The sequence below is a fragment of the Meriones unguiculatus genome, chromosome 1 (assembly GCF_030254825.1).
Source record: "Meriones unguiculatus strain TT.TT164.6M chromosome 1, Bangor_MerUng_6.1, whole genome shotgun sequence".
Taxonomy (NCBI): domain Eukaryota; kingdom Metazoa; phylum Chordata; class Mammalia; order Rodentia; family Muridae; genus Meriones; species Meriones unguiculatus.
In genome coordinates, this window is record NC_083349.1 from 191726909 (window position 1) to 191752948 (window position 26040).

General features: G+C 40.1%; 2 protein-coding genes across 4 annotated transcripts in view; one reads left to right on the plus strand and one right to left on the minus strand.

Annotated features, from left to right (window-relative positions):
- Window positions 1-11958, minus strand: part of Peak1 (pseudopodium enriched atypical kinase 1) — a 239720-nt gene extending 227762 nt beyond the window's left edge. For all 3 annotated transcript variants that reach the window (XM_060374271.1, XM_060374279.1, XM_060374285.1), the window contains exon 1: window positions 11795-11958. The gene's annotated coding sequence lies outside the window, so the exon portion shown is untranslated. The remainder of the gene's footprint in view (window positions 1-11794) is intronic.
- Window positions 11959-12468: 510 nt separating this feature from the next.
- Window positions 12469-26040, plus strand: part of Hmg20a (high mobility group 20A) — a 75059-nt gene continuing 61487 nt past the window's right edge. The window contains exon 1 of the mRNA XM_021633565.2: window positions 12469-12767. The gene's annotated coding sequence lies outside the window, so the exon portion shown is untranslated. The remainder of the gene's footprint in view (window positions 12768-26040) is intronic.

A 26040-nucleotide genomic window follows, 5' to 3' on the forward strand; every position in this document is an offset into this window, starting at 1 on the left:
CACCATTTAAGAGTTGTATCATTGCTCTTCCCTTGTTAGAAGGTAGCCAAATCTACTTTGATATATTAAAGTGGTTAAAAATGTAAATAAAATACTGGAAGACTACAAAATATCATTTATTTCTAGATATACCATGTTTTATAATATTAACATATATACGATTTGAACTATATTTCCAATATTAGCTCATTAAAAACTCTCTTGGTCCTTGAATGGCTGTAGCAGAAGAATCAGGCCAGAGAAGAAAACTGTGAAAAGTGTTTTCCCAAGGACACAGCTTACCAATGACAGATGTAAGAATCAACTCCAGGCTATCCAGGCTCAGAATTCATCCATCTTGTAACCAAAATGCTATGCTTCCAGAGGACTCAGAGAGTACTACCGACACCAAAGCCCAGGTAAGCATTTAATAACAACCTGCTGAGCAAATGGAATGGGGGGGTGGAGGGGGCACAGAACATCTCAAAAACTAAAACAGCCAGGCAAGGCGCTCACGCCTTTCATCCCAACACTTGAGAGGCAGAGGCAGGCAGATCTCTGTGGGTTCAGGCCAACCTGGCTTACCAAGTAAGTCCAGGACAGCTAGGGCTCTTGTTACACAGAGAAATCCTGTCTCAAAAAAATCCTAACACCCATAATTCTAGCACATCACTATAACTGTACCAGGATAGTTCCTGTCAGTGTTTTCTTCTGGTACACAAATGGGGTTTCTTTTCATTAACGAACACTCAGCACATGTGATTTTTCTAAAAAACTAAAAACTTTATATAAAGATATTCTCAGTATTTTAGAGTAACAGTTTAAGTAATTTATATTTCAAGTATTTGTTTCTGTGTATGACATATGTTAATTTCATTTATAACCTCCGTAACACAAATATGAACATTGCCACCATCTTACAAATGAAACATTGTTGGGAAGCTAAGTTAAAGCCACAACGATTAGCAAATAGATATGCTAAGGATTCAAATCCAGGCAGGCTGACCTGTGAAAGCAGAATCCTTTGCTACTCCTAGAGGGTATGTTTATGAGCCACTGGAAAGATAGTAACTGTGTGTTTACAGGGCCTGACATGAGGGAGTTACCATGCAGATTTATTTTATTTTGACCTAAGTCTGACTTGGACAACTAAAGTTTTTAGTATCTTTTATTTTCTCAGACAAGCTAATTAAATCGTCACGTCTTATGCAATTTGGGTCAATTATCTTACCAGATCCCTTCACCCAAAAAGCTTATGTGCAAGGGACTGAGCTAACAGTCTTCACTTCACATAAAGAGTTTGTTCCAGTCAGCAAAGAAGCATGCCTAGGTTTCTCACAACTAATAAATCCAACAAAGTAGGATATAAAAATGAGTAATAGCTTTGCCAAGCACTCAGTGGTAGCACTAAGACTGCAGTCCTGTGATTACCTGCCTCTCCTACAAAATACTTAAATCTCTCATTTTTCTTATAATTCCTAAAGAGTGACAGACACTTAAATAATTATTGAATAGGTAGGTATTACCCTGCTTCAGGCGATGCCTTTTAACAGCTGTCAATGAATGCCTACCTGTTTTTACTAGAAAGAAACTAAAAGACGTTTTACTAAAACCTCACTTTACTAGGCTGCATGTTTGAATTACTTTTACATTTATAAATTCGTATTTTACATTTGACTTTAATAATCCAATGATAAATGTGAATGTCTAAGACCATCTGTAAAAGTTGAAAATTTTTAATAAATTTTTTAATAAATAAGCATATCCAGATGTGCTAATACTACTAAGTATTAGTAATATTATTATCATTTAATGATAAATATTTAATAATTAAATAATATTAAAGAATATCCAGATATTGGATATTAAAGCATATCTGGATATACTTTAATAAATAAGCATATCCAGAAGATGCTGATATTTACATGGAAATATTTGATTGCATCCTGTCTTATGTCAAATGTTATTGATTGTGAAAAGGTAGCAGAGATCCAAAATTTAAAGTCAAGTGCAGGGCTGGAGAGATGGCTCAGAAACCAAGAACACCTGCTGCTCTTCCAGAGAACACAGGCTCATTTTCCCAGAGCCTACATGGCAGCTCACAACTATCTGTAACTCCTGTTCCTGAGAATCCAACATCCTCTTCCAGCCTACTCCAGCATCAAGCACACATGAGGTACACAAAAACAAATGCAAGCAAGATAGTCATACACATAAAACTAAAAATAAAACAAATGCAACAGAAACACTCCTAACCAACACAGCGCAATGAGAGTCTTAACTGAAAGCCTCTGAATAAAGGGACTGTAGTGGAAGTTTTGGTTTTTTTAAAAATTTAGTGATGTTATGTAAATATGTTTTTGTTTTAATCCCAGGTGTAGGATATGGGACTGCCTTAGTTTGTCCACAGCTGGTAACAGCCTCACATGGCTCAGAGAGGGGCATGGTCTATGCCAGCTCAACTTAGTGGAATTCTGAGGACTCTGAGAGAGTATAAATACCAGTTCCCAGGAGAGGAGCAGCTTCAAGGAGAGGGACAAAGGAGAAAGAAGGCTGCTTGTTCATCCTGCTGTGTTTGCTGTTGCTGGACTGCTGGATATCCTGACGACGGAGATTGGTATTTTCCCAAAGAAACCTACAACCTACAACCCTAACCAGCCAGAACAAGCCTAAAAGAGGTCTACATCCCCTTTCCCTTCCAAGCTTCTATCTCTTCTACCTAGGGTTGGGGGGTTGGGAGGAAGATAGAGGCTTAAAGAACCCAAAATAGAGTTTAAAAACTAGAGCCTACAAGATACAATTAAACGAAAGACTTTATAACAGAAATGAGAAACAAGAGAAGACCCTAAGAAGTCAAAGTCAAAATACTCTGAACTTTTTGCTGACTGATAATTACTAGTGATTACATGAACTGACACACATTTACACCAATATTCAAAAGAAACTTTAGTTCATCCTTTCTTTTTCTCTCCCCCACTCCCTTCTTGAGACAGAGCCTCACTAAGTAGCCTGGCTGGCCTAGAACTCACTATGTAAACCAGAATGGCCTCAAACTCACAGATACCCACCATTTCTGTCTCCTGAGTACTGGGATTAAAGGCATTCATTGTTTCTTCTGTACCTTTCTCTACCCAGCTCCAGTAGAACGTAATGTCTATACCATTGTCTGATTATATCCCTCCTACTGCTATTCTCTTTATAAATCTATAGTCTATTTTATCGTAGATTGTAAATTATGGAGGGAGGAAGCAATGTTAACCCTGAGCACACCGAAGTATTTTGAAGTTCTGAATAAATATTTATTAATTAATGATGGATATGACATTCAACCTGTAACTACACGCAGCTGAATGGCTCCTCTTCATCTTCCTGACTGAAGCAATTCATTGCTAAGTCTTTGAATCTCTACTCTTCTTTAGCAACACATATCTCAGGTGAGCTAACACTGGGAACTCCCAACTAGACATGGCATGGAACTGTGAACTTCAGCTTGGTAAGCTAACTTCAACTGCTGAATTTCTATCTCTTGTAGGATATCTATTAAGCATTTCAAACACTTACCCAGTGTGGGGTAATGCATGCCTTTTATCTCAGTACTCAGAAGGCAGACACAGGCAGATCTTTAGAGTAGGAACCAGCCTGGTCTGCAGAGGAATTTCAGGCAGCCAAGAGTACATAATGAGACCTTGTTTAAAAAAAACAAAACCCTTAAAAATCTGCAACAGAATCTCTGGGCTCTCCACAGAAACCCCCTCTGTTCTACTCTGTATGACATTCAATTCCATCCTTCTAGGTGTTTAAGATGAAAATCTTAGAGTTATTCCTGATCTCTCTTCTCATACTCCTTATCCAAAATCATCAGCAAACCTATTGCATCAAAATACACCTGGTTAGAATCAACATGAACACATACAAGTTTTTATATACAGAAATAAAAACAGACACATAAGATTTTATGTGTATTTCCTAACTCTGACTGTAAGCATTAAAAGTACAGTAATAACCATATGTACCATTCAGACCGACTTCAAAATATCATTCTCCAATAAAAAAAAAAAAAAACTAGGGCTCAGTGAACTAATGACTGATTCTATGGCTAGCGGAAAAAAAAATGAGAATGAGTGTGCAGACGTTCACAAATGATAAGAGCATCAAAGAATACAAAGGTCAACCTAGAAGAGCTCCCAATGGTCAAGACAGAGCAATTTGAATAATTATTAAATTGTAACTGTAAGTATAATTTAATATCATGAATTTAAGATGATGTACATGATTAGAGACAGATGGACAAACCTTCCTTACAGAATCCAAGTTAATCAATGTAGAAAGGCTGTCGAGATGGCTCAAAAGCACTCTCTGGCTGCTCTTCCAGAGAACCCAGGTTTAACTCGCAGCACCCACATGGCATCTCATAACTGTCTGTACTCCAGTCCCAGGGATCCAATACCCTCTTCTGGCCTCTGCAGGCACCAGGCAAAAACATGCACAGACACACATACAGACAAAATACCATGCACATAAAATAAATAAAAGTATTTAAAAGTAATAATATAGAAAAAAATCAGAAAAATACAAAAGTATCTCCAAAACAACACAACAACAACTATTACAAGCAAGATCTGCTGATAAATGTTAGAATCAGTGGGCAGAAATAAGATAGGCTTCAGTCTAATGAAGCCTGAGCATGGTAGCACAAACCTTTATAGTCCCAGCCATGGGACTAAGGGAGAAACAGGTGGATCTCTGTGAGTTCAAGGCCAGAATGGTCTACAGAGCGAGTTACAGGACAGCCAGCTCTATATAGAGAAACCCTATCTCAAAAAAAAACAAAACAAAACAAAAAAAAAAAAAAAAGAAAGAAAGGAAATCCAAGATGCTGCTTAACTCCTAGAATATACAGGACAACATCCACAACAAAGAATTATCTAGTCCAAAATATCAGTAGTGCTAAAGCTGGCACACACTGATATAAAGGAACTCTGGGATTTGTGCAACTCCACGATCCTAAAATTTTCTCAAAATAAAAACACTTAAAAAAAAAAAAGTCCAGTTCTAATCACCTTTTATTAATTCCCTGGTTGGCGCAAGACACCACAATCTCTTAATTAGATTCTTTTTTAGCAGTGCTAGAGATCAAACCCAGGGCCCTGCATATGCTAGGCAAGCATGAGACTACCGACTCTACCCCGAACCCCAGCTTAACTAAAATCTCTGTTTGTTTTTGAGATAGGGTCTCACTACATAACCCCAACTGGCCTGGAACTCACAGAAATCCCCCTGCCTGTGTCTTACGAGCATTCTGGGATTAAAAGTGTGTGCCACCAAAGCCAGCCCATTAAGTACAATTTTTAGGAAAACCGACTAGCTGCTCTAGCTTCTAGTCTCTCTTCTTAGATGACTATCCCTATAATAGTCAAAACAAAATATTTAGAAACATAGTAAGTCTAGTCACATCAATCCTCAGAGTCCTGCTCAGAACTGTGTAAGAATCCTAAACTTTCTATCCCCCAAAGTAAAACCTCCTCTCAGTCAGATGAGACTGTGGGTAAAGGTGCTTGTCACCAAGACTGACAACCCAAGTTCAGTCCCTAAGGCCCACATGGCAGGAGAGAGCCAACTCCCTTATGTACACCACAACACACACATACAAACACAATTAATTAATTAGTTAATTAAGTAAAAGTTTTAAAATATTTAAAATCTATTTTCAAGCCAGGCATGGTAGTACATGCCTTTAGTTCCAGCAGCCAGGAAGCTGACTCAGGAGAATTGATATGAGTTCAAAGACAATTGACAATAACTATCAATACCTTTTCTCAAGAAAAAAAAGTAAAAGCCTGCTCTCTTTGGCATCCCTATAACCCTTTCTTGCTTTATAACAATTTCTGTCTAGTTCACTATTATGATCTTTGTATCTAGAGCAGTACCTGAGACACACTGCACCACACACATGTTATAGTGATACACATCAGAGGTTCCAAATTAAGTTGTTCTCCTACTTTCTATGTATTGTTGTTACATTTTCCACCTTACCCCTTTACTTCAGAAGAATATGGTTTGGAGAATAATGAGGGGACTTCCAATACTGGTTCCATTGCCTGACAGTTTGTGTTGGCCATGTTATTTAACCTCTCTAATCCTTGCATTCTTCATCTAAAGCAATGAAAAAGGCAAGCTCAGGAGGACCATAAGACACTGTGGAATTAGACTTCGGATGAAAATACAGTACTAACGTATACTGCAGGTAGAGGTACTCTTCCTACGCCTCATCTCTAACTTTTCAGCTTTACACCTTATTCTATGCTTTCTGTGGTTGGATTTATAATGGTACCTATATCTTTTCATGTCCTTAATTTTCTCTAATCAGATAACCCATCCCTCCAGGCTATCTGCTCATAATCCATCCCTGACTCCACAATTCTTCATACAGGTCACAATTCTGGATATCCTTAATTCCCTACCTATCTTTATGTACCTCTACCAAACTGATATCTAGAAAGCCATTGGTAATAATCTGGGCTCTGAAATTTAAAAGTAAGGTTTCAACTCCCACTATTCATCTTATAACAAGATGAATATAATGCTACGGAATATAATGTTAAGAAAAGGGTTCTGAGAATATTGAATAGAGTCTCCAGATATAATCAGACTAAATACAACTAAGAAAAATCAAACAGCCATGTCAATAAATCCAAGGTCTACAACCTCAAACAGTTCCTCACTATTTTTCAGTGTCCTGGCCATTGTCTGCCTCTCTGCATTCCAGCCTCTCCGGTAAATTGTTTCAAACCCACTTATCTTTTCAAGCTCTGTTCTACCAATCCCCTTTCATGCTTAGTGGCTAACTGAAATCACACAAGACAGTCTATCAATTCTTTCCCTTCCCTCTTTCTATTAGTTTCAAACTTACCCTGTCATCTATCAATCTTTACCTCCTCTTCTGCTCACTGAAAAATAATACTTCCCATTTATGATGGCTACTCTTGGTTGTCAACTTGACTATATCTAGAATTAACTAAAAACCAAACAGGCTGAACAAGCCATGAGGAGCAAACCTCCATGGTCTCCACATCAGCTCCTACCTCCAGGTTCTGCCCTATTTGAGTTTCTGTCCTGACTTCCTTCAGTGATGAACAGTGATTCGGAAGACTAAGCAGACAAACCCTCTCCTTCCCAATTTGCTTTGGTCACGGTGTTTATCACAGCCACAGAGAGCTTGGCTAAGACGCACAAGGCGGAAATTTCTACCTGTGCCCAGTATATTCATGTTCATCTCCTTCCTTCCACTCTCTCTCCTCATCCCTTCCTCCCCATTCTTCCTCCCTCTCAGCTTTTGTTTCTCTTCATTGATTCTTTCCAGTTTACATAAGCATGCCTAAGACACTCTTAATTTATAAAAAAACATTTTAAGGCAAACTTCTCTAAATCTTCTGTATATGGTTTCCTTACACTTTCTTTCCCTTAGTTAAAAATACTGTACCTGTTTGGGCATGGTGATAAACACTGTGTGGTAATCTAAGCTCTGGGTCCAAGTTCTGGGGAGGTAGAGGCAGGAAGAACAGTCAATTTTGGCAACATAGCTACTTTTAAACAGCCAGTCTGGGCTCGAGAAACTCCAGTCAAGAAAAACCAAAAAGAAAAACATTGTGTCCTTCTCAATTAGCTAACCTCCTAGCTGTCCTGAACTCTTCAACCTCCTCAGTATATTACAATTTAGCTAACTGTTCTAAATTACTTTCAGACAACTTAATCTCCGAGACTCAGAGACTTCATTCAAGTCTTATCTTACCTGCCCTTTTCAAGGAATACACAAGTTGAAAACTCCTCGTCCTTGAAATAGTCTCCTGCCTCAGTTTCCTGATAAATCCTCCCAGTCTTTCCCGGTTTTTCTGGTTGTTGTTTTGTTCGTTTTCATCCCTGGTCTATCTCGAATAGATGGCTAACTTTCCCCCTTAGCTACTGGCCCTATCTACTTAGTTCCCAACACAGATACAGGGATCACCCTAATCTTCAGTCTTCCTCTATTCATGCATTCATTTGCGCATTCATTTATTGTGGAGGGAAGCATGTGTCAAGGCATCCATTTGGAGGTGAGAAGACAATTTGTAGGAGCGGGTCCTCTCCTACCATGTGTATCTCAGGGATAAAAATGGGTTGGCAGAGCTGGCAGCAAGTACCTTTACCCACTAAGCCATCTCACCAGACCCAATCTTTTTCTATTCTATAACCTATTTGTCCAATGTACTGACAATACTTCCTAAATCTCTCCTACACCCACTCCTCCTCCTTCACACTCCATGTCATTTTTCACCAGGAATAGCTTTTTCACTGGTCTTGCCCTTTTCAAACCCAGCTTTCATTTCTCTGTCAAAATGATAGGTCCAAATCAGCTCTGACTGAATTGCAGGATGGCTCACTGGGGGTGGACGGTGGGAGTATTTTGTTTGTTTATTTGTGTGTATATGTGTTTTGCCTGCAGTGCTCTCTGACAACAGAAGAGGGTGTCAGATTCCCCCGGAAGCAGAGCCACAGATATTTGTGAGTCACCTTATAGGTGCCCAGAATTGAACTCAGGTCCTCTGGAAGAACCATCTCTCCCGCCCTGTGTTTGTTTTTCAACTAAAACTTCACAGCCTTTAAGGTGAAGTTAAAATTCCTAAGCTTGGTTTACAATCGAGTAATCCATTTGCCTCTGTTCTAAAGATGTGCTGTTGATGTTATCAGAAGTTTGTTACTGTAGCTATTCTTACTTGAAATGTGCTCAAGTGTAAAAAAAGGACCAGATTCTGAGGACTTTGTATGAAAAAGAGAATGTTAATATATCTTAGTATAGTGCTTTATATTGATCTCAACTTTTACTTTTTAAAACAGTTACTAGAAATTTCAAAATATACATGGCTTATGTTTACTTTAAAAAACATAGTAGCATTAGGATAAAATGTTTCCCCTTTCTGAACTTAGTTGACTCATATATAATTCCAGATTAGCTTGAATAACTCACCATGATTCCAGAACATCCCCCACAACCAAGAATCCAAGTCTGAGTCAACAAGCCTTCCTCTGCACTTTCATTCACAGGCACCTGTGCACACACCTGCCACATATCACAGCATATTCTAATTACTGGTTACCAGCTAGCTCTCATCCTAGGTATAAGCTCCTGGCAAAAAGAGTATCACCTCTATATATTCAGGTCCTACCACCATGCCTAACACTTCAAAAGACACTGAAATACTTGTCTTTTGTCTAACAAATGTGAATTTGGTCTGAATGTTACCAGAATATTCTAATTTTCCAAGAAAAATCAGCCAGCAGGAAGGAAGCCTGTGCCAGAAGTTCTAACAATGAAAAGACTGGGGCATAGGAATCACAGTAGAAGACAAACAAGAAAGTAAGTCCACATCCACACCTGCCTCTAACAGTGAAAATGGGGACTGCAAAAGTGATACGGAGCTTCAGACTCACACTTGGCATGCCAGGGGCCACAGTTTGGTTCCTAAATTGCTTTAACAACCCATCCAACAAAAGAGTATGATTTGGCAGGTTACAACACAAACAGCTAGAGCCGAGCACCTGTTCCCCTTAAACAGCACATCATTACAGTTAAAAACAACAACAAATCTCTCTCATGAAACAAATGCTAATCTCATGATGCTTCGCCATGGAGCAATTTAAAAGAGTTATTATATGAAATGTGCCAAAGCCTGAATTTATGGCTGATGCTTATTTGGCAAATATGGTTGGCACTGTTAGCTGTTAAAAGGCATGTATGCAAATAAGCAAATAAAAGTTTTTAAGCTCTCAGACTTAAATATTTACATTACCATAAATGTACAAAGATAAATGTTTATATGCATACGTATATAATGCATTTCAGGAACACACTTTGAATGTGACTGTCAGAAAACAGTTATGAAGCGGCATTATGTCTTTGTAGGCCTCAGGACAGACTCTGAAGATGAATTCTGTCAGAATGTTAATGGGTACAAACACTACTGTGGCAGTTTCTCTGCACTGTTACTAGACAAGATGAGTAGCCAGCGACCTAAACACTCGGACAGGCTTAGCTTCTCCTCTCAACAAAACAGTTCTGCAACCCTGGAAACCAGCCAAACAAATAGAGGGTGGGAGAAAGAAGGACCACAAATCAAAAAGCTTTAAAGAAAATAATTTGACATTTTCCCCACAGAACATAGTCATGTTATTCTCTCCAAAGTAAAGACATGATAAAATATTTTCTCTTCTTCCCCTCTGGCATCTATGCGAAGGGGATGTTTGTTTTTTCACATAGTTTGTGAGTGGTCATTGCCAAAACTCACTTGCAGTGGTATGAGCTCTGCTTCCATTGTTAACTGTTAATCTCTGTGATAAAGCTATTAACTCCTATCTTGGAAGCCAAGAAAATGTACCTCACCTGCAATTACAGTTTACTGGAAAAGTCACCAAAGAGGTGCCAGGCACTTTGGAAAATAATTAGGGTAGTCAGTGAATTGAAAGATCTAAAATGCTCTGAGATTACAAAAGAAGCAATCATGAAGTGAGTATCCAAGATTGCTCATGGAAAGTTTTACCCTTGTGGATAATTCAAGTTTGGTTTATTTTTTTTTTCCACTTTGCAGAGAGCAATGTGTGTCCTCTTGACTACACACATCATTTACCAGGGTAGGTAAAGGGGGGACACTGTGGCTGAAAAAAAGAAAAATCAACAGGGTGACAAAGAGCATACTCGAAGCAATTCCAATTCAGGTGAAAAACCACGCACATCATCCAGGGATCTAAAAATAGCCTTTATGTAAGTCACCAAGTATTTAATTGAAAGTGTGATCTTACCACACTCAACAGAGGCAAAGAAAAAAATGTACTGGGTTTTCTATAGTAAGGCCAATAAAGATGAAATCATAGTTTTCCTTTAACTCATCTCTATCCTTCAACGCCAGCCTTCCAATAACTCCATTCCACAGCTCTGATTCCTAAATTTGGGTCCTTTAAAATGCGGACTGCAGAAATGAGACTTGGGGGCGCCGGGGGCGGGGGGAGTACCCTTTGATACTGCTCTCATCGGTCGTTAATGTAGTCCAAGAATGAAATCAAGCTCTCCAAGGGATGGTGCATAAGGTGTGTGGGGGGGGGGGAGGGGGACGACACGAGAAGGGGCCCCAGTTCAGATGACAAGTGCTCTTCGAAGAAGAACAGGAAATGTGCAAGAACCCATAAGTCAGAGGGCAAAGGAAAAAATAAAAATAAAAAAACTGTCTAACCCAATCTCTCAAAATCCCAAACCCCTAAGCAACCCAGAAAGCCCGCGCGCGTTAGGGGCTCACCAGCCAGAGCGTGAAGTGAGCAGGCACCGAGCCATGGTTTCCGTCCGGACTGCCGCTGCCAGGCAGAGCCCGGGGGTCCAGGTCCGGGCGCGGGACCGCAGGACGGACTTGGCTGAAGCCCTCCGTGCCCCAGCCTCCCGCGTCCAGCTCCTCTTTCCCCCGAGCCTCGCAGCCCGGCCCCGGGAAGTCCCCAGCCGCCAGGTTCCAACTTTCCCTCCTCTGGGGGGCGCCGCGCCGCCGGGACCATCGCAGCCGGGTGGCGAGGCCTGGGCTGGCGGGGGGCACGGGAGGGCTCGCGGCGCCCGCGGGGCGCGTGGGTGGCCGGGTCGCTGCATCCCGCGCCCCGCGGGACGCGCCGGCCGCCGAGCCCCTGCGGCGCCGCCCAGCTCGGATCCCCCGGGTCCGCGACCTCACCTCGCGGCGACCCTGGCCCCGCAAGCCAGCGCGCGTGGGAAAGGGACCGCGGGGTACGTGGGCGACCCTGCCCGCGTTACCTGAGGGGAGCACGCGCCGCGGCGAGGTTCACTAGAGCCGCCCGTCCCGTCCCCTTCCCGGCGATCGCAGCCGCGGCCACCGAGCAACTGACACAACTAACTAACTACTCGCGGCCGCGGAGTCCACCGCGCGCTCCCGGCCGCCCGCCGTCCGCCCAGCCCACTGGCAGCCCGGCTCCTCCCAGCCCTGCGCGCCGCCCCGCCGCGCGCACCCGCGCCCGCTTCACTTCTTGGGGGAGCGCGCGCGCACCGAACCTCGGCGGCCTCGGAGCTCTCCCTTCAGCCCGTGGGCGGAGTCGCCACGCCCCTCTGTCTGCCAATATCCGGAGAGCAGCACCCAGAGGAGGCCTGATTGGCTGGTGGGCGGGGCCAAGACCAGAGGGCGGGACGACCGGGACCTGGAGCCCACGTGACGGGGAATTAGGGTGCAATTAAACGCCAGTGGAAGCCAACAGCGCAGGTTTGGACATTTTTTTTGGGGATGAGCCGCCTTGTTTCAGCCAGTCGCCAAGTACAGAATAACTATTCTCAAAGGCTCCAGCATATAACAATGACCAACTATTAAGCCCCACTATTTTTTTGCGAGCCTTTGCAATGAATAAGAAAACTACATTTCCCAAGAACCTTCGCGAAAGTGAGTCTCACCTTGCGTGCTCACGTAGTCCTTCGCCGCATTGGGCAAAATAATCCCTTCGTTTCTCTGAAAGTATCGGGTATAATATTTCACGTCTCTCCTCACCGTAACAATTGTCAGTATTACCACGATAAGAGAAGTCACCTGTATGGAGGTGACCAGGTGATTAGGTAAAGAGTAAGAAAAGACACCAAAGTAGTTAGTACTGCGGAGGAATTTCTGTCAAGCTGTGAGACGACTGTGAAGAGCGAAGGCGATTGCGAGGGGCTGAGGGAATTGTCCTCTGTGCAAGGGACTTTCATTAGTCCCCAGGTCCCTGCCTGCCCCTACCGTCAGCAGGTTAGTAAGCAAGACGAGCATGGGGGTGGCCACAGTCGAGGTGCCCTTCCCCCCCTCGAAGATCATCCTCTTCTGCTGCTGCTGCTGTTATTGGTTTGTCTTGGTTTAAGGCCCACTGAATGGGGGCGCCTCACTTCCGGTTGGGGGAAGGGAGACATGCTGTCATAGGGGAGGGGGAAATAGAACTCACTTCCTGTGTGGTAGAATGATGTTTGGGGGGTGTCCAAGCCACTTCCCGTGTTGATGAGAGCCAGAAAAGGTGTTGGTTTGTGCCATTCTCAGAAATAGTTCCTACAGCCTTGGGGTTGTGTTTTCAAGTCACAAGTTCGGTTATTCCCTCAAGTTGTGCTAATCACCAGGCCCGATCAGAATTGATGTAGTTTGTCTCTATGTGTAATATGGGAAATGTCTGCCCAGCAAGATTTTATTAATGCTTTCTCCAAAGAATTCAAAACACGTTGTGAAAATTCTCTGCAAGACTACGTACTTTGTTGTGTGACTCTTGAGCTGGCCACCCTTGCACCCAAGTCAAGGTTGTCCTTAACTGAGTGAATTAGTGTGGTCGCTGCCGAGACATGGAACAGGAACTCTACCTACTCTTTTAAGGAGGTAGTTCATTAGTGCGAGGACCGAATGGTTCACATAAATTACAGGGCATTTTCGTTTTTGCAAAGAGAGAGTATCATACTGCATACTTAGATTTGATGTTACCTTAATAGAGGTAATTAATATGTTACATACGTAGACCTGTTACTCTCCGACTAGAGGATTTCCCCATCCCTGGGAACGGTAGCATCCGCTTTATATATTGTTTCGTGTAGCTTACGTACAGTGTTTATAATGCATTTTATTGGATTTCCCCTTTTGTAATTTAACTGAGTTTGTCACCTTTTTAAAAATTAGGTCTATTTACGGCAAAAAGATGATTTGTTCAGCATACATATTGAGTAAGGAGAAAATGTCTCACAGAAAACAAAAGATGAATGAGACAGAATTTTCTGTATTTTGCTTTAAAAAAGTCAAGAAGCTATATCTGGAGTGGTAATAAGCAGCAGTTTTGATCCTTGGCTTCTCTTGTCGGACAACCCAGTATATGAGCGTATGTTTGTTGGCAGAATCAGTCTATTTGGGCCTTACTTTGTGAACTCTCAACCTTTTTAAAAACTTGATATTTAAAAAATATCTATCAGGTGAACCTAAAATGGCATTGTCTTCCAGTATCAGAGTGTATGTATTTCTGATTTCATAGTTTTTACTTAGAAGTATTTCAGCAGAAAATATTTCACACTAAAGGTGAAAATAAAAATATTTTAACCTTAATGTTGACATTTTTTAAAAAAGTCATTCTTGGTCCTTCTGGAAACAACAGGGCTGGCACACCTATGCACTCACAAAGAGCGTGGCAGCAGACATGGGGCCTGCATAGGTCTGCACCGGAGGGGTCTTAGAGCTGAAAGGAAAAGCAGACACATGCCCTCATCCGGAGCCCAGAAGCTACCTCCAATTGATAGCCACTTTAGTGAAACTTGAGGAAACAAACCACTCTTAAGGGTAGGCCCCATGTCCAGCAGTAGACAGCCAACAGAAATTAACTCAATGTGTATTTGGAGGTTCAGTGCATTTTTCTTAAATCTTACTATGGTGTCCAGTTTGGGGTTTTTATGGGATTCCTCTGTGTGTATGAATGTGTGTTACTCAGCGTCATGTGCTTTTTCCCTGGCTCTTCTTTTTTGCATTGTCCTATTCTGATTTGTTGTTATATTTTATTTTCTTATTCCTTAGCTGCCTGTTTGTTTTCTAATAAAGATAGAAAGAGAGTGAATGCATATGGCAGGAGAGGAACTGGGAGAAGTAGGGGAAGGAGAAATAATCCAAATATATGAAAAATTTGTTTTCAATAAGAGGAAAAAAATATTCTTGGACTGGGAGCATAGCTAAGGGGTAGCTCACTTGCCTACTGTACATAAAATGAGCCTCTGGATTCGGGGTTTGATCACCAGTACTGACAGGGAAAACAAACAAAAAATCAGCCTTGCCAGGTACGAAGGTGCAAGCCTTTAATGCCAGCACTGAGGAGACAAAGCCAGGCAGATCTCAGGAGATCCAGACCAGCCTAGTTTACACAGTGAGTTTCTGGACAGCCAGAGATACACAGACCCTATCTCAAAATTAATAATAAGTAAATCAGTCTGATGGGATGGGAATATAGTTGAGTGGTCCAGCACTTGTCTCATATGAAAGGGCTTCCATTTCAGCCCCAATACCACCAACACACACACAGATTGCTGCAGTACTTAATTTTAAAAAGACAAGGAAAAATATTGTCTATGCTTACTGATAGAAGGTTAGAGACATGGACAGTGCACCAAGGAGATAGGAACTGACTAGGAAAAAAGTATTCACTGTCTTCTACATTAATATGCTAAATGGAGTCACCCTGAAAATTAACTACTGTGTTAGGAAATTGAAATATGGAAGAATGAAAAAGGGAGAAAATAAAGTCATAATTTTGGTTGGTTAAGGTACAGTAGTATTGCCTTTTGGGAACAGTTTTGGAAAGCAAAGGAGTTTATTAAATTGATCCAGAAGATAGTCTGTGGAAGACATGCAGTGTAATAGAAATAAGACAAATTGCAGTGAAAAGACTTGTGTAGCTTGAAGAACTGTCTGTTGAGAAGAAAGCAATATAGAAAGTACATATCAGGAAGATGTTTTGTGATAAGTGACAGTTATTCATTGGTCCCATCAAAGAAGAATTATTAGACACGCTTGTGAAAAATAGAGAAGGGAAACCTGTGTAGCCTGTTCCTCCTCCTTAAAAAGTGTTTCTGTGGAAAGGCTTATTTTCTTCCAAGGGATTTTCCCCCTTAATGTCCGTTTTTTGCTTTTTTTAAATATGTTCCTACTATCAAAATTAAGAGAAGAAAAGCCATTTTCAAACATGCTGTTACTTCTTTAAGTTAATAACTTTCAGATTTTCATTTCACTAGTTGCTATCTATGATAGGGAGCCTGATGATTTTTAGAGCATTTGGATTAAGTAACCATTTTCTTTTCCTTAAAGTAGTCATTCCATACACTGCATGGAGCAGTTTGAAACATTAAAACGTAGGCAAAAATTCTGAAGTCAGTCTCACTGAAATTTGATCACCTGCAGAGATGCTACATAATGCAAAACCTCTCTTCACCTTTTTGTTTACCCTGTCCTGTAAAACTGACACTGATGTATTACAACACGTAGCTTTACTTAGTACCTTGGTGGTGGTGGTTTTGGTTTTGTAGTTGAAGGCTAAAGGGAGCAATCTAGCAGTTTAATTTTGTTTTCTTGCTGTCATTCATTTCTGAACTTTCATATATATTCAAAGAGAGTTTATTTTACATGTTTTTTCTTTATTTCAACAAAAACTGAATACTGCCATGTATCAGTCATGTTTAAGCTCTAGGTACAGAAAGAACAAACACATATTCTCTTGGAGCTTACTTCCTAGTTCATAGGTCAAATCGAGAATTTTGCTTACTAGGTGTTCTTAAATGAGATAGGTGTTATAATCACTCTTCAAGGTAGATTAAGGTGCATTCCTAAATTTGCTATCTCTTGATCTTGGTTTCTAAACTATTCTAAATCCTGTTTTGAATATTTCCTTTATTGTTGGATGCATCACAGTTTTACCGTTTTAATTTGCTTTGAACTGTGTATGAGTGAACAGTAGGGAAAACTGGAGATCAGACACGCCTAGATTCAAAGCTAGTCTGTGTATTTTATTAGCTTCATCTCCTTGAGCAGTTAGCTTCCGTGAGCCTGAGTTTCCTAACTAACTGTGACTCCTTGCTGAAAGGGTACTACCTGAGAATCAACTGGTGTAGTTCTGGTGCTAGGAGCTTAGTGAGTGTCATTACCTAACCCTAGGCTTGCTTCAGCTATGCAGACTATTCGTGTCACCCACTTATCTCTTATAAGCCCCACGAAGAATACAGTGGGCTTATATATCACTAATACATCACTAATCTCAATTGTTTTACAAATTATACTTAATAGAAAAGTTTCAAGGGAAAAAAATTAAGAAGTCACCAAAGTAAATTGTTTCAGGAAGACTTTCAGTTCATTTTCCTCCATAGTAAGGCCTCTCGCACTATGACCATATCTTTCATCATCAGTCTGTACATTTGAAACTGGATGATATCGAGGGGGTGAAATTCTGTACTCTATCCAGCCTTTCTCAGTTTTTATCATGTTTTCCTCTATCTGACATACTTCCACTTTTCCTGGGAATCCCTGCCTATTAAAGTTCTGCCCTTGTGCCTAAGTACCACCTTCAAAAAATATTTCCTGATATCTGTCCTTTTCTCTACTCCCAAACTATATATGTTCTGTCTGTTGATTCTCCAGAGTAGTCTGTGCCTTTATTGTTGCATTTAATACCCAGTGCTCCTGCTGTTTGTTTTTGTTATTGATAGAGAAAATATTCTTCTAGAGAACGCTATATAGACTCTATCCTATTCATCTCTAGGTTTGTTGTAATGCCTGGAACAATGTCACTCATAGGCATCGATTTAATATTTATAGAGCTAAATTAACACTAGGGTTGTAATGAAATTAACATGTAACTTTACTGTTTATACCAGCATATAGTAGATACTCGTACATCGGTAGAATGTGTGGCTAAATCATTGTGCTCCCACTTGTAAGCTTTTTATGGTGTTACTGTTACATATGAAACGCCTGATACATGATCATAACTACGAGAACTGATCTCTACGGCCTCCCAAGGTGTCTGTTACCCTGGGGCTATGACAGCTTCAGACTCCCTGGCTTGCATTTGTTCCCTGTTCGCAGGTCCCCTGGGTGACTCAGTTTTGAACAGCAGCTTCCCTCTCAGGATGGTGCCCTACCACTACCCCTTCAGTCATACAGAGGGGCAAGATGGAGTCACTGCCTAACCAGAGCCTGCAGCTGGGTTTGAGACTCCTGAGGGTGGTCTGAAAGTAGGCTTGCCCGTCTCTTCTCAGCAGGACCACCTGGTTTAACTCCTTCTGCTGGGGAGCCACAGCTGGAGCTGGGTCCAGCAGCTCTTTTCTTGGCCCTTTCAATTGGCCTGTCACTTGCCAGTCTTGTAAAATTCTGAAGCTTTTCCTTTGTCCCTACAGAAGAGAGTTCAATCCTATATCAACTCTCCTTAAACTAGTGGTTCTCCATCTTCCTAATGCTGTGACCCTTTAATATAGTTCCTCATGTTGTGATGACCTCCAACCATAAAATTATTTTGTTGCTACTTCATAACTAATTTGGCTACTGTTATGAATCATAATATAAATGATATGTAGGATATCTGATATGTGACCCCTGTGAAAGAGTTGTTCAGCCCTTAAGGGGGTGGCTATCCATAGGTTGAGAACCACTGGCTTAAACCATTTGCAGCTTCTGTGCTGCTGTCTTATAAAAGGCTGAAGAAAAAAATGATTTGACAATTTTTTTTTAATTCTTCCAGTTCCTTCAATGTTCTACTGATGATTCAAGAGTGTACTATCCAGTCTTCATGTGTTTATATAGTTTCTGGAGTTCTTTGCTAGTGGGGGTTTTAAGTTTTATTCTATTATGATGTAGTATGAAGAGATTATTTTGATACTTTATGTTTGGTAAAATATGATTTACTTCGGAGAAAGTTCCATGAGGTGCTGAAAAGTATGTATACAGCAGTTGATACATGGAAAATTCTGTAGATGTCTGGAAGTCTGTTGACTTATAATGTGGTTTTGGTGTTCTGAAGTTGCTGTATTCATTTTTTTTCCTCTGAATCACCCAGTACTATTGAATTAGGACCTACCCCTCGCACTTCATCTTGTAGTGTTTGTTTTATAAAATTGAATGGCCACCATTCATGCAAATTTACAATTATATCTTTTGTTTGTTTTATGAGACAGGGTGTCTCTGTGTATCCCTGACTGGCCTGGAAGTCACAGAGACCTACATGCCTCTGCTCCTGAGTTCTGCTATTGAAGGCATGTGCCATCACACTCAGCTGAAGTTATAACTTCTTGTTATATTTGTCCCCTTTACCAATATGAAATGCCCTCCTCTAACCCTTCTGGTTTAAATTTGGCCTGCTTTATCAAATATGACTATAGAGCTACTCCTTGCTTTTAATTCCATTGCTTAAGATGTCATTTGCTTTCCTTTCTCTTTCAGTTTGTCTGTATTTGCCAGTGAGGAGTGTTTCTTATACACAATGAATGGATTTTTTTCCAAAAATGATATTCATCCAACCTGTGACTTTTAATTGGAGAAGTAAAAATGCTTACATTTAGAATTGTGATGGAAAAAACATGTACTAATTCTTGTTATCTCATTTTTCTAACATTTGATTCTTCCCTGACTTTTATTTGCTTACCCAGTCTCCTTGTGGGAATAATTTTGTGATTTCATTGTTGCTTATTTTTCTTTTCTGTGTATAGGATATCTTTAAAGTGTCTTCTGCAATGCTGGTTTAGTGGTCATGAATTCTTAGCTCTTTTTTTCTCCTTTGTTTCTGAATGGTAACATTGCTGGATGTAGTGGCAGTTGTTTTAAGGGCTTGAAGTACTTTATTCTGAGAGTTCTTGGCCTTTAGCATCTTGTTTAAAAATCTGTTCCTCTGAGGCCTTTTTCCTTATAACTGAGGCAGTGCTTTCTACAGCTTTCAGTATTTTGTAATCTTGGCATTTTAACATTTGGGGGGAGGGTCCTGAATGCGTCCTGTAGCTAGATACGCCTTTTGAGAGAGTTGGGGATTTCTGCTGTTGTTTCACTGAATAGGTTCACATCAGTACCTTCTACAGCAGTAAATAGACTTTGGTCTTTTACTCATGGTCACCTCTATAATTCCCCATTTGCTGTTCATGATTTCTTTTTGTCACCAAGATTTTCATTATGTTTCCAAATGAATGTGTTTTAAATGAATTTCACACCCATATCCTGTTCTGATTTCTTTAATTTGTTTTGTTGTTTTGTATTTTCTTGGAGTTGGTTGGACTCCAATTCAATATTCTTTGAATTCTTTATCTCTAAAGGAAGAGAGGAGTGACCTATGTACAGTCCCTTACTGATGTTGCCCACAGCCCTTTGTTCTCTTTGCTGTAGGAGTAGATGGCCAGGAGCAGTTCTGCAAGTGCCTGCTATGAACACCTGGCCTATTGGAGGCTGCCTGTCAGCTTGGTTTTCATCTTTCCAATTCTTGGAGTTAAAGTATATGCTGAAGTTAGAGTGGCAGGTGTTTGCGTGTAGAACAGCATGTGCTTAGGTGGGTTGAGAATGTAGCTCAGTGGCAGAGCAACTAAATAACATGCTCAGAGTATCATCTGGGATCACCAATGTGTGTAGAATGGAGAATACAAGTAACAAACACGGACAAGTAGCGGCAAACCATATATAGAAATAAAGTAAAGCCAGGTGCAGCTTGAGAATCTGCAACTCTCCAAAACATCAAAAGCGGGGCCGAAATATTAAGATGTGAAATGTGAAGTAAAAGAATAGTTAAAATATATAAAAAGTGAAAAGACAGCAGGAAGAAGGAAGAAAGTGGGGAAAGAACAGAGAGAAAGAACAAAAGGAATTTTACTATTAGAAGGAGCACAAGGAAAGACTAACCAAAGGGAGAAAGAAATAACAGAAAGAAAATACATATATGAAAAGAAATAATTTATATCCATGAACCAGGCAGCAAATATAAAACTCAGAGTCCTGTTTGCACTGGAGTGATGGTGTAACATACTCCTTACCTCTGCTAACCTGAACTTTTTATTTTATTTATTTTATTTTATTTTATTTATTTATTGGTGGGGAGGGTGACCAGAAAGACGCGCACAGATAGAGGTCAGAGGACAACTTGTGAAGGCTGGTTCTCTACTACCGTGTAGGTTCTAGAGGTCTAGCTCAGGTTATCAGCCTTGGTGGCGAGCACCCTTACCCAGTAAGCCATCCTGCTACCACCACCACCAGCATCCCCAGTGTTCAAAAGATCATTTCTCTATAGACCTTAAAATAATAATTAAGGTCCACAGAACACATTACTAAATGTTTGGCAATAGATTAGAATGACAAGTGGTAGCTGAAAAGTAGATTAAACCCTGAAATATCAGGTAGGTTTATATTACCTACACATAAATATTTGTGTCCAGGATTTTATTGTTGGGAATAGAGAACAGAGATCTTTGAAACCTGTTCCTTGATGACAATGGTCTATATCTGTTCTGATGATAGGGGTGTTCTGTAAACCATGTGTTTCACCCGCACCCTTGTTCCCAGAAAAAGACTCTGCATCCTTATATATATTTACAAGATCCTAGGCCAGTATAGCTAGGCATGTTCCCTGACTTGCTCATCACTAGTATCCCGTTTATTCTATGCTAAGTTCTGCCACATAGTTGGTTACCTCTGCTCAGGTTTTCATGCATCTGTCCTCCTCAGTGTCCAGGATGAATCCCCTTCATGCTTCACTCTATCCCAGCATTCACTCTCTCTACCAGGACTCCCTCCCTCCCTATTTCCTGCCTCAGCTATAGGCTAATCATCTGTTTATTGACAGGTGAAGAATCCATACAGTACACAAGAAAGTATACCTTTCTTGTGTACTGGATGTTTGTGAAAGGATGTTTGTATTTAAACATTTACATTTTCAGGAAAACCAAGCCTCTTCTTGCATCTCTTCCCCTTCAGCTAAAACATCCTGCTTCACCAAAAAATGATGATATCCAGTTACTTCACACTTATCTTTCTCAACCTCAACATTCATTTCTTCTACGCTTTTCCTATCTCCATGTGTCCTTTATTTTTCTATTTTATAATTTTAATTTCTTTTCTTTTGATTAAACCTTTAATTGTTGCTGTTGGTATCACCATTACTACAGGTTTTCTGAGAAGCAGTGTAACTGGTATATCAGAATTAATAAAATATCCATTCTATTGAGCCAATAATTTCATTTGTACCTTACTCTGAGAAAATATTGCAACTAAAGAAAATGTGAAAGACATAAAATGTTAATATCACTGATACATTATCTTAAAAAGATTGAGAGGCCTTGAAGATAACAGTCAGCAAAGTAGATCTTTGACACCTACATAAAGGCTGGGTGTGGCGGTGCACACCTGCAGTCTCAGATTCCAGGCCTGGGGAGTCAGATAAGAGGAATCCTCAGACGGCTTGACCAGCAAGTAGTAATTGAATGGGTAAGCTTCAGGTTGCCAGAGAGACCCTGTCTCAGAAAATGATGTGGAAAGTAATTGAGGAGAACTGTTAACCTCTGGCCTCCACATGTGTAGCTATCCCTACATATACAAAATATCAAATAAATTAAACAAGTAAAAGCACTTAAGTATCCAGCAAGTGGTTAACTAAATGTTTATGCATCTTCTCATTTTCTGCAGTGATTCCTTTTGAAATACATTGAAGGTGTTATAAGACATTTTTACAAAAGTAAAAAAGAGAAAATTAAATATAGAGAACAAAATAGAAAAACTGATGTGATTAGCGTATATTTCTGAAAGTTATGTTTTCTATACTATAGTAAGACAGTTATCGGATGGTTACTGGTGTCAATGACAGTATTAAATCAATATTACAGAAAGCATTGTTACTGAGAAATACTGCTCTGGAGTAAAATTCTAGCTGTATGTCACTTACTAATGTGATCTAGGAAAGAGGTAATACTATATCTGAAGTTACTATTCATAGTAAGCCCTCAGTGGTTTTTGTTATCAGACATCTGCATTTAATTTTCATGTTCTCACAAGAACCGTATGAGGCTATTATTTTTCACCTTTCATAGGAGAAAAATTGAAAGGTTGTTTAAATACCTTGATTAAACAATTTGTCAGATTAGTAGAGGGTCTCTGTAGAAGCACAGGGTCTTTGGAGATGGTATAGTCATTGTTTTTTTGTTCTTGCAACAAAACTCCTGACCAAAGCAGCTCAAGGAAGGGAGGCTTTGTCTGGGCTCACAGCTCTAGGTTGTAGCCCATCATTTCGGGAAAGTCCTGGTGGCAGGAGCTTGAGGCTGCACTCAGATTATATCCACATCAGGAAACCAAGAGAGAGAATGAAAAAGTCTAGGACCCCGCCCAGAGGAATTATGCCGCCAGCTTTAGAGAAGGTCTTTCCATCTCAATTAGCCTAATCCAGAAATGCATTAAGGGGCATGCTAGAGATTTATCCCCTGTGATTCTTGAGTCTGTCAGCATTCAGTCTTAGCCTTCATAGATGGACATATATTGGACTTTGGGAAAGGAACCACAGAAAGCAAGGATAAGATGTTGAACTCCCACAGAGGAGCATAAGAAACCAACATTCTAAATTTATTCTTTCTCAAAGTATTTGCTGCACAAGGCCCAGAACTATAAGAAAATTCATTTATGTTACTTTAAGCTAATTGTCTTAAATGATTTGTTAAAGCAGCAGTACAAAGCTATTGCAGAGGCATAGGGGAAATAATAGGAGAGTCAAGAATAAATGTAAGTAGAGGAAAGAGACAATTAGAGGCACACTAACAAAATGATAATGAAGATGCAACACCTCAAGCTACATGTAAATTAGTTCGAGCTGTTAGTAGGCATTGACCGCCTTGAATGGATGCATTAGGGAAGAAAAATGTCAAAAATCAGTGATTTAACTATGTCATTGGAGAAAAAGAGCAAACCAAGCCCAAAGAAGTTGAAAAAAAATAGTAAAAAATATAAATAAATAGAAGACAAATGTACAGGCCTCTAGCAATACCAGTCAAGATACAGGGGAAGGGGCCCCCAAATTACCATTATCAGGAATGAAAAGAAGATATCAGTCTTCAGTTGTTGAGACAAGCGTCACTGTGCCCCTAACCGTGATCCTCTGGAGTATAGATGGAGCCCTGAGACACTATATGTGGCTGAAAAGGATATTCTTTTACAGATACTATCGATGTTTAAAGGGTAAAGAGGTAGGAGTGACCTCATGAATAGATTTGAAATTTTAGATGAAATGGACAATTTGTTAAACATTTAGTTTCACCAAAATTAGCATATGAAGAAAGAATATCTGAAAACTTGTTTTTATCTGTTAATTAAACTTAATCCATTTAAAAATTTCCTGAAGAAACTCCAGCCTAGATGACTTTATCAGTGAGTTCTTTAAAAAAATGTTTAGGCCAGGCATGCCAGCACATGCCTTTAATCCCAGCACTTGGGAGGGCAGGAGCAGGCAGATCTCTGTGAGTTTGAGGCCAACAAGGGCTATCTAATAAAAATTTGTCTCAAAAGGCAAACAACAACAACAAAATGTTTTAAAGAGAAATGACCCAGCTTTACTCTTCTATAGAATATAATGTGTTTTATTAGGTTAACAAAGCCTTGGTGCCAAAACTGGGCAGCGGTTTTTGTTTTGTTTTGTTGGGTTTTAGTTTTTTTGGTTTGGTGTGGTTTGGTTTGGTTTGTTTGCTTTGCAGGGAGTTAGTTTTTCAAAACAGGGTTTTTCTATATAGCCCTGGTTGTCCTGGAACTCACTTTGTAGACCAGGCTGGCCTTGAACTCAGATTTACCTGCATCTGCCTCCAGAGTTCTGAGAGCAGTGGTGTGCACCACCACCACCCAGGGGACAGTAATGTTTTTAAGAAAACATATTTATAGACCAGTCTGTTTATATATTACTTGACAATTGGGCCAGTGAAGGACTTGTAAAAATTTTACAAGTTTCTATAAAAGACAATCAAGTTTCAAAATAGACAAAATATTTGAATAAGCATTCCACATAAGAAACTACTCAAAGGCTTATAATGATCATGTTTGTAAAAGAAATGCAGACGTAAGCTACAATGAGAAACCATTGCATATCCATTATAATGGCTAAAATTAAAAAGACTGGCAATAGCTCAGGGTAGTGGTACATACCTGCAATTCTGCCACTTGGGAGACTACATCAGGAGGATCTTTCCAAATTTAGGACCAACTTGGTCTGCATAGTGAATTCTAGGCATGTTAGGGCTACGTGGTGAGACCTTATGTCAAAAAAGTCACTAACAAAAATAAGACTGACAATATCAAAAACCAGTGATGCAGAACAAATGCAACTCATGCTTCTGGTAGGTTCATGAACTCTATATTATGGAAATCGTTTTGGCTATATAGTCTGAAAGTTGAAGCTATCCTCTGCCCTCACTACTTCTTATTGTAGTAGTCAACAGAAACCTTTATTATACATTCACCCAAAGACAGGAATGGACAGGAATGTTCATAACAGCAGCCTAAATGCCCATCAAGGTAGAATGGGTTAGCAAGTGCCTTCTATAACAAAATAGGTTAGTATCAGGTGTATATGTGGGGAAAAAAATGCAAAAAATAACTACAAATGTATGAATTCAGTTCAGAAATAAGCAAAACAAATCTAGTGTTAGATGTCATGGTTTTTGCTTATTGTAAGGCTAATGCGTGGGAAGGGCATGAGGTGAGGAATTTCTGCCTGGTAATAGTGTGGCTGTAGGTGATACTGTGTGTGCTCTGTGAAGAACCATTAGACTTAATACTTAGGATTTCAATTGTTTAAATTTATGTTATCTTAAACTTCTCACTGCTCAAGTGACTTTAAAGACTGTTTTCCTATGCATCCCCTGCACACAAACAAGCTAGATGGTGTGCTTCTTCTCCCATTGCTCCATTCAGAGGGTCTGCTCTACACTGCTGGTAGCGCCTGTGATGTCCACCAGCATAGCATCCTGCACAGTCTCATTTACTTAATCCAAAGCATGTGGGTGTGTCCTTTGTTTCTTTTTCCCCCATAGAAATTGGGTAGCACCATTTCCTGCTCATCTACCTACCTCTTTGCATATCATGTGGCACACTCACCTTTGTGAGTTCCTTCTTATTTGTGTAACTCTTGAGTTCCTCAGAACATAGTCCTCTTTTTCCTAATCTACCTATCCTAGGTCATGTCTCAGATTTACAATTTAAAGTTTGCCTTGTTACACTTAATGAAAATGCCCTAACTGTCTTCATCTCAAACATTTCTTGTAAGCTCCATTATATGGTCTCCAGCTTGACAATGAATAATCACAATGAATCTTAAAATGAATATATCAAATCTTAAACTCCTGGTTTTTCCTTCTAATTCTAACAGCTTAAATATCTAATTTGCTACTTCAAAAAATCTTGGCATCAGAGCTGATAAGATGGGACATCAGGATAAGGTATTTGCTGCCAAGTGACAATCTTAGTTCACTCTCTAGAACCCGAATTGTGTGAGAGAACCAACTCCCAGAAGTTGTCCTCTGACCTCCACATG